Genomic DNA, 9712 nt, shown 5'->3' with positions numbered 1-9712 from the left:
TTATAAAGATGCTAATGAAGCTGAGAATTGAATATTGCTTTGAAAAACTCCCTATTTATGCAGTTGATTTATCTAAAGCAAAGCTTTTGCTTTGGGCTGACTCTTGCATTCTTGTCTGTTGATCCAACCTTAATTACGTCGACTTCCATTATACAAAAGATCAATAACATATACTAAAGCACCATAAGCTCTATACTGGAGAAATTTCGGAGGTGATCATATGCTTAATTTGACAAATAAAGATAAAAAGCAGAAAACAAATACCATAACCTAATTAATACTTGAAATAGGAGAAACTATAAACAGTAGCTTAGGTATATGCTCCATTTAAATAAATATTCTAGATCGTTTCCAGAGTTCATTTAGACTTCAAAAAGGTAAGACAGAACCACCAAGGGGGTGGCTGAATGGTAGTAACTTGGGGCCAAGGAATCTGCTCTTTCTATGGTCTCAAGTTCAAATCCCACTACCCATAAAACACCTTGGTGGCCACGCACCGCTCCACGTAGTGGGGTATAGCCTGAGTGCGGGGCGTAGGGACTAGTCTGGTGCGCGCAAGCTGGCCCGGATACCCTTCGTTATCGAAAAAAAAAAAAAAAGGTAAGATAGAGAACGGTAGAACAGAATACACAAATAAGAACAACATAATATAACATGGAACTCCAGAAAAGATGCACAACTAAAAAGGTTGATTTGAGAAAATCAAGAAAATGCATATTAACAGAAAACCAAAACAAAAATGAAAATTAATCATTATCAAATTAAGGAGGCACCTTATCAATAATACTTTCTATCACATCATCCGAAAGATTCATCCCAAATTTAGCAAGTGTAGCCACTACCATTTGTTTCACCTTCACAGAGAAGTCAATTAGGATAACCCATATTATAGGAGATAAAAAAAATAAACACCCAGTTTAGCAAATTCACGATCACCAGAAAAATAATAATAATCATGTACCATTCAAACACTAAATGTCTAGAACTAAGCTCAAAGGAACATTCAATCCATCACCACCTCTCTACCTTCCAAGAAAATAGAGAAATGAAACCAAACAAAACAAAACAAAAAAGAAATCCACCACCAGAGAGAGAAAAAAACAAACCATAATACCAGCAACTAATGATAAAAACTTCTTTAACATCGGTATTTATATCTCAACTACTGTAAACAAAGTGGAGTATGGTAAATATTTAGTTACATCAAAGGTTAGAAGTGACTAGGCAATTCTTTTATGTAAACAAGAACAATGTCTGAACATTTACTCTATTTTCGGTTTGGTTGTTTTGATACATAGTCTGGGATAAGGCTTTGATGACGATAATGTAGAATTTAGTACTGGAATAGTTTTAGTCTTAAGATCTTCTTCCTCAAGGATGAAACTGAGATGACCTACTAAGACAAACTCTATCACAAGGAAAACACAATACTCTTCAGTTTTTTAAGATCAAAATTCAGTTGTCTTCAGAGTTGAAAAAAAAAAAAAAAACCTCGAATAAAACACAGAAAAGGAGTAGAAACCCACATAAAAATCCAGCTTCCAATCTACCGTTCCTATCACACCATGCTTGCTAATAAGTCAGCCAACTCATAGGCATTCATAAGATACAAAATGATATGTCCTCATCTTCAATAAGGTAACAACAGCAAAAATAGTCTTGACTTTACAAAATATGCCATATGAGTGTTTTGCTGGAGTAAGTTCCCAAACACCAAGTTACATCAGTATCAAAAAGCCACAGATCTTTCCATGGTTTGAACATTAGATTGATAGCAAAACAAAGGTATGTGATATATAAAATCTAACCTCATTTTTAAATCCAGGATGTGATTTCAGATGCAGAATAAGTACAAAAGTATTACAAAGTACAATCAATGACTAATATTCCTTAAATTTGCAATTAACAGCTTACATGTATTGATAAGGAGGAAAAAGGATATGGCATTGCCAATAAGAACATCATGGAATATTGGATTAGAAGCAAACAAAGAAATGTGACATAATGCAATCTTTGTAAGAAAAATCAGCATTTTAGAATCTAACAGCTTTTTAGAATCCAATAAGTGCTTTCAGTGCTAAATGAGTAATCAACTCTGTTACAATCTTCACACAAACCATCACACAGAGAAACATTTCTCAAATTAGCAATTACCAACTTGTATATGTTGATCACTTTAAACCCTAAACGGAAACGCCATTGGCAATAAGGAAGAGTGAAATAAAAGCTAGACAGCAAGCACATATTGGCATTACTCTAGAGAAAATAACAAAACTGAAGTGGCATTGACCAAGATGGCTGTAGGTGTCATTGCACATTTTTTTCCAAGATACAATCAAAATTAATAAAAATATCCTAGGATGTATAAAGAACTACTTGGACTTTCTCAGAGTATTGGGATTTTGTAACTTGTGTTAGGGCCATCTAGAAAGGCCTAAAATAGCTGGTAACAACAAAGACCTTTAATGTAGTCAAATTTAATAGTTGAGGACCAACATTTCAATTAATATTGTCTAATAGCATAAAGAAAACAAATAAGACATTCATTTTTTTGTCAAAAAAATAAAACAAAAAAAGAATAATAATCTATACTTACATACATGATGTACAATTTCTTGTCCTAAATAATGAAACATAGGCATTCAAACAGTCGATCACCATACTTAGTAACCAAAGTGGTCAAGACATGCACAACATATAAAATAAGTTAACCTAGTAACATTTGCAAGTTGGTTCAGGTGGTTAAATTTCAAATTCAACTAAAACCTTAGGTCAGCATATTTTAAAATTAACATTTTTTTTCCACCACAATTCAAATGCTTGTGGTTGATTTATTCAAAATACAATAGTTACCTCTTGTCTCTCAATGAATCCTTGTTGCTTCAGATCATATAGTTGGAAAAGAAACTGCAATGAATAAAGTTTGACATTAGTGTAACGAGGGTCGCAAAAATAAGCTGCAATCCAACCGATAAAACGAAGAAAGGAAGAAGAAGCTTCAATACAGTCATATACTAAAGTTCCAGGAAATTCATAACCATATTCCTTTGCGCATGAACTCCCATTAAAAAAAATCCCAAGATAGAGATTTTATTTTTTTTGAAAAAGAAAAATCTACTACTTACACTCAATCTTATCATCAATTGGAGCGTTGGGGAGAAAGACGGAAGAGCACGAGCAAACTCTTCAAACCCTAATATTCCATTGTGTTTTGTATCAAACAAGTCAAATACCTGGAAAATTTGAACCAAGGGCAAACATTCATCATGAGAAGAGTATCATAAATTTTTTAACCTTGTCGAGTAAAGATTGACAAGTTAACTATATGTATGCAAGTGTGTGATTATTTTTGGAACAAAAAAACTGGTATATGTCAACATCTGGCTATATAAGAATATTTATCAGAAAAGAAAAAAAAATTGTAATAATAGAAAAAATTAAAAAATGGATAATGAGAGCCTATAAAATAATTACCTAAATGAAGTGGGACTTCCAATAAAATGAAACAAAGGGAAAGCTTTGGCGTGGCAGAAAAAACCCGATCTGCAAATAAGCTTTCCTTTTTGTGGCCAATTGGAACTCTTCCTGTAAGATTAATAATTGAAGTACCATCAGTCAGCGCATAAAATGAGTCGAACAAAACCATAGGAGGAAAGAAATATCTCCTCAATTTTTTTTTTTTCCAATCTGTTAAAAAAATAGCATCTCATAAAAAGGTCAACTAAAAAGCTATTACCACCCTACCATGCAAACAAAATGATCTAAAGTAAGAATATATCTATGTTTTCAGGGAAGCAAACCAACGGTGGATTATCTTGCTTCCTCCCAAGACTCCATGACTCCATGAAATGTTCTGAAATAGATAGTGGCGTTCTCTCTTGAAACTCGATTCTATCATTGATCAAGATCGTAAGGGTTTTCCTTTCCTAAAGTTGGAGCTGGTCTGGGTCTGCCTTAACCCTGTTGACCTTTCAAAAAAAAAAAAAAGTAAATAAATAAAGTAAGAAATATATCTACCTTATTGATTAGACTGTCATCAATTACAGCACTGCTGATCTTCTTGAATAGCTCGTAGAGTGCTTCTATTTCGCTTACACTAACTGCAATCTTGTGAGGTACAATCTTGAGGTCACTCCAACACGACTTTGAAGCATCTATGGCTCTGTGCAAACCACCACATCAATGTCGTGTTTTAGGAAATCAATGTAGAACGGCTCTATTGTAAAGATTAAACTAGAAAAAAGCCACTCGAATTCACTCACTGACTTGGATGCGTGCACGGAAATTTTTGCTTGTGTATCTCGAAGAAAAACAATCTAGAAAAACACTTTCCTTACTAATATAGTAAGATCTTAAGCCTTACTAACAGTTTTGCTCAAATAGATTACCACAGCCCTCTAGATTCCATCGAAAAACTCGGATAAAAAAAAAATTCATAAAGAAATTTTCTTTTTCTTTGGACTTGATCTAAGGTTTTGAAAATGGACAGCTACCAAACTCCAAAATATAAAATTAAAATTCAACGGCGAATTTATTATTATTGTTTTTTTTTTCAAAGTTCATAGAATTTTGTCCTCCACATCATCGGATCATGGTTTTGGATGCCACAAGTTTAGCCCAAGGGTGAAATCCTTACTAACAAAGGCTGATTGGACTCAAAGATTTATGGTTCTTTGCACATGCAACATCAACGAATTAATTTCAAGTGAGTTTATTGCAACTCTATTGTAAATACCCTTACTCTTGTTTTTAATACCAATTCTAATCCAAGCCTTTCAACTGTTTAAGAGTCCAGATCAACACATGGCACGTAAGCCATAATCTAAGGAATTAATGCCTAAAATATATCATTTTCAAATTTCCTTGGATTGTGGTTAACGTGGCATGTATTGAGGTGTTTCAATCGTCCACCGTAACCCATGGGTGCATATGATCCAGAATGAAATAAAAATGAACCAATAGTATGTTGTCAAAAGCAATTAAAATTGAAACTCCTAACCATTGAAAAAAATTCTCTTCACCAACCAATCACGCTTGCTTTTTTCAATACATGTGGCAACATATCATTGGTTCGTCAACATACAATAATTTCAGTCTTCATGAGATTAGCATTCCACCTCTTGCGCGCACACACACACACACAAAAAAACTTTGATTTTCCCCTCATAGACTGAAACATTTTTTTTAATGGGCGGTAAGCCAGGCTTGACCCACGACCTCAAAGTTGCTCTGCAAGGTCTCAAACCAACTGATCTATGGGTCTAAGCCCTGAGGGAATGGTGCAACACAAGGACTTCTCAAGAGATCAACTAAAACCTCTAATCTAAGGTTAACAATTCCTGCCCTCAGCCTTCAACCTCTAATCTTGGTCTAGAGCTTTTACACCAAATCAAAGTTATAGATCTAATCAATATTTCAAAACTACTTTTTTTTTCTTTTTAGTTCATTTTTCATTGCAAATTGATATTTACTACTCTTTGATGGAATTGGAATTAATGTTGCAAAAGATACAAATAGAAAACATAAAGGGAAAGTCATAAGCAAAGAAATAAATCCCTTTTCCCCATTATTTTAACCAAAGAAAAAATAGGAAAATGGCATCAAATCTTCCCAGTTTAAAAAAAAAAAACAAAAAAAAAAAAGTTTTAATGTTTTATTGTTAGTAAAAATGAGAAAACTACATTTGAAAGGATATTTGGAGTTGAAATCACCTTCAACAAATGACCATCTTGCATTTCTTGATCTCCACTGATTTCGCTAAATGCCTAAATGCACTCATTCTTGGTATTGGGATATTGGGATTTTTTGCCTCCAACAAACCCATGAGCACAGAAAATGACACTGGTAAGAAACTAACGTTGGCTCTCTCTATCTGTCCAAAACCAAGACACTCCACCTTGGGATATACAGCAGTATATCCCAAGTCCCGTGGGTAAGTTTTGATGTCAACAACACTCCAAATCCCGTGAGAATATAGGGACTGGGCAGGATTTGTTCAGCAAAGGGGATTTGGATAAGGATAAGCACACTGAGAGTTGTTTCCATTTAGCTCTTAGAGACGCTCAGTCAGATTCTTGTAGTGATATGTATCATCAGAGGATGGTCGTGGTTTGAGTGCTTCCTCAACAGGTCTTCTCGCGCAAGGTGGTATGGTTGCTGGTGAGGAAGATGTGGATGGGCAGTTCAACGCCAAAATAAGACTAGCTGTGGGGATTTAGTTTATGATAGCACAGAGGTTTCGAATACCTGTTTGAATTCTCGCAGAATTCTGAGTTAAAATGTAGTGAAACAGACGTTTGACAGAGGTTCGGGAGGTATCGACTTGGGACAAACAGTAGGGGCTAGACAGAAGAAAGGCATAGAGGGACAGTACCAATACCATCTAGTTCCTGTACAGAGAATATGGGATAGATTACGAAATGACCTTTGGCGACACCCAGTTAGCTCGACAGTTGCTGAAACCCCAAGCAACGGGATTGGAGAGAATAGTAACACGGGAGCCTTGAAGGTTAAAGAAGTTGCTAGCCCATTCACTCTGTCTAGGTTTTCTCTTGGTATCTCGTTGCAAAAACACATTTTGTTGTCAGTAATTATTTTAGGTATGCGACTCCGTTATTTTTGTTGGATATCTCATTGTTTGGTCCTTGTGGTGTTTTTTCTATGTTCAGGTCCCGACTTCCTACTGCCAACTTCGTTTCTCTTCTTTCCCTTGAGCTTGTCTGAGAGGAGGAAAGAAGTATGGAAAACAGAGAAGATGTAGGTCAGTTAGTTCTGGAATCACTTCCATCCAACCAGATAACAGGAGAGGTGGACATTGTGAATCGAACAGAGGGGTATAATGATAGGAATTGGGCTGACAGAGACATGGGCGAAATGCCAATGGAAACTCACTCACGAGGAAGAGTTAGTTAGAATAAAATTAGAAACGGTGGAATGGTTAGTTAGTAAAACTTTGAATCTGGCAAAAGATTTTGATTTAATCCCAGAGATAAGAGATTGCAAATCCTCCATGATTCCAAGGGTTGCTATCGGGGATTTGAAAGATAAAATTCTTTTGGAGGAGGAACTTAAGCACATCAATAAAATGCACGAAATAGAGGAGAAGGTTGAACACTTGGACTACGAGAATTCTCAAGATATTCAAAATTACAAAGATGGGGAGAATAATGAGTTGGTGGTAGTTGCTCCCATGGAGATGACAAAGAGTTTAATCAGACCAAGAGTGGAGAAGAAATCGGTCAGGTTGGAAGAGAGATAGGTGTGAGTCTTCGTTGAGTATTTGATGTCGTTAAGAGTGTTATCTTGAAATGTTAGAGGGTTGGGTGATAGGAGAAAAAGGGCAGCTGTAAAAGCCTTTATCAGAAGTAAAAATCCCCTCATTATTATGCTTCAAGAATCGAAGCTAGCTCAGTGTGATAATAAGATCATTAAGGACATTTGGGGGAAAAACATTGATTAGATAGTCCTACCCGTTGTAGGGACAATCGAGGGAATACTTATGATGTGGAACAAGGATTGGATACAAGTGACAGATAATTAGATGGGGCTTTCTCGATTTTTATCTTATGCAGGAAAAGGGATAAAGACTTTTAGTGGGTGTTCTCTGGAATTTACGGGCCAACCATGAATAGGGAGAGAATGTAATTTTGAGAGGAACTTGAAGATGTAGCAAGTTATTGGGAGGAACTTTGGGTCCTGGGTGGGGATTTTAATGTTACTAGATTCACCCATAAGAAGAATAAGGGCTCGAATATTTTTAAGGACATGAGAAACTTTAATGACTTTATAGGCAGACATTGCTTAGTGGACTTCCCTCTCCTAAGTAGACGATTCACTTGGCCTAACAACCAAAGTAATTCTAGGATGTCCAGACTAGATAGGTTTCTGGTTGATAACAAGTGGGAGGAAAATTTTCAAAAGGTGATTCAATTGGCCAGCGCTAGTCCAGTATTCGATCATATCCCTATTTTTTTGGAAGCAAGACACCCTAAATAGTACCCTATTACGTTTAGATTCGAAAACATGTGGCTTGTCCAACCAAATTTCTTAGAGCTCGTCAAGAAGTGGTGGAGCGAGTGCCCTGCTATAGGAAATCCAGGATGTGTATTCAAGAAGAAGCTAAGATTTTTGAAAGATAGCTGAAGGCATGAAATAAAGAAGTCTTGGGAAAATCGATGTGAAAAAAATGGAAATATTGATAGACATTGAAACCTTAGACAAAAATGAGGAAGAAAGGAACTTGGATTTGGATGAAAGAGGTAAAGAAAAATGGAGTTGAAAGTGGAATTCCAAAGAGTGGCACTGATGGAGGAGATAAGTTGGAAACAAAAATCGAGGGTCAAATGATTGAAAGAAGGGGATAATAATACAAATTTTTTCCACAAAGTGACCAATTTTCATATTAGAAGTAATCAGCTTAATAAATTCTACATCAAGGATATTTTGGGGAAGGAGAAGAGGAAATTAGAGAAAGGGTGGTGGGCTTTTACAAAGATTTATACAAAGAAAATGAACCTTTAAGATCACGGCTGGATAATCTAGATTTTAAGACTTTGAATCAAGAGGAGAATGAGTGGTTGGAAAGACAAATAGGGGAGGAGGAAGTTAGATCAGTTATTTTCTCGATGAGTGAGGATAAGACACCAGGGCCGGATGGATTTGATATGGAATTCTTCAAACATTGTTGGGATATCGTTTTGATAGATTTCATGAAAGTCATCAAAGAATTGCAAGAGAAAAAGTGCCTAGACTATAGCCTTAACAACACATTTGTGACTTTGATTCCCAAGAAATCTGGGATTGATAAGCTAGGAGATTTTAGACCCATTAGTTTAGTGAGGTCGATGTACAAAATTATATCTAAAATCTTAGCTTCGCGGTTGAAAACTATTCTCCCTAGTATTATCGATGACGAGAAAAGGACTTTCCTTAGGGGTAGACGAATCTTTGATAGTGTTTTGATGGCCAATAAATGCCTTGATTCTAGAAATAAGAACAAGAAAGAGGGGTTGATTGGGAAAATAAACTTGCAAAAGGCGTATGACCATGTGAATTGGGACTTCTTAACATATATGATGGGGATAATGGGTTTTGAAACTTGTGGATTAGTTGGATCATGAATGTGTTATATCGGTGTCTTACTCGATTCTGGTTAACAGCAGCCCGGTTGACTTTTTTTAGGGTTCAAGAGAGTTGAGGCAAGGGGACCCTCTATCTCCTTTCTTGTTTCTTATTATAGTCGAAGCCCTGGGTAGATTGTTTCGAAAAGCGGTTGATTTAAGTAAGCTCTCAGGATTTAGGGTCAATGACAGACCTCTAATCTCTCACCTTCAATTTGCGGACAACACCTGGTTTTATGGATCATTCGAGGGACCAAGTGAGGGTGTTTCATGTTTTGTTTGTGTTGTTTTGAGGCTGTATCAGGATTACATATTAATTTGTAAAAGAGTAAGATTTTCGGGGTAGTGAGGTGGATGATATACATTTGATGGCTGCAACTTTGGGTTGTGGGCATCGATATTTAACCCACATCCTACTTGGGCTTACCACTAGGAACTCCCTACAATAGTACCAAAATTTGGGATGGTGTGATTGAGAAAACGGAGAAAAGAATGAGTACGTGTAAAGGCCAACTATCTTTCGAAAGAAATGAGAGTTACCTTGAATCAAAAGTATATTGACGAGTATCCCGATTTATTATCTCTGGTATTCA

The 9712-nt window shown here is 36.0% G+C and overlaps 2 long non-coding RNA genes across 2 annotated transcripts; both read right to left on the bottom strand.

The window, feature by feature from the left end:
* Positions 1–314: 314 nt before the first annotated feature.
* On the bottom strand, positions 315–2909 carry LOC147380722 (uncharacterized). Its single transcript, XR_015175163.1, has 3 exons — positions 2854–2909; positions 774–854; positions 315–573 (listed from the first exon to the last, which is right to left on the bottom strand). It is a non-coding gene; the product is annotated as an uncharacterized LOC147380722 (long non-coding RNA).
* Positions 2910–3125: 216 nt separating this feature from the next.
* Positions 3126–4239, bottom strand: LOC147380721 (uncharacterized). The gene is made up of 3 exons (XR_015175164.1): positions 4018–4239; positions 3475–3585; positions 3126–3233 (listed from the first exon to the last, which is right to left on the bottom strand). It is a non-coding gene; the product is annotated as an uncharacterized LOC147380721 (long non-coding RNA).
* Positions 4240–9712: the final 5473 nt, after the last annotated feature.

The sequence above is a fragment of the Akebia trifoliata genome, unplaced genomic scaffold (genome assembly GCF_017979445.1).
Source record: "Akebia trifoliata isolate Shusen 1 unplaced genomic scaffold, ASM1797944v1 Contig01061, whole genome shotgun sequence".
Lineage (NCBI taxonomy): Eukaryota > Viridiplantae > Streptophyta > Magnoliopsida > Ranunculales > Lardizabalaceae > Akebia > Akebia trifoliata.
The sequence above is the reverse complement of the archived record's forward strand: the minus strand, read 5'-3'. Positions and strand labels throughout refer to the sequence as shown.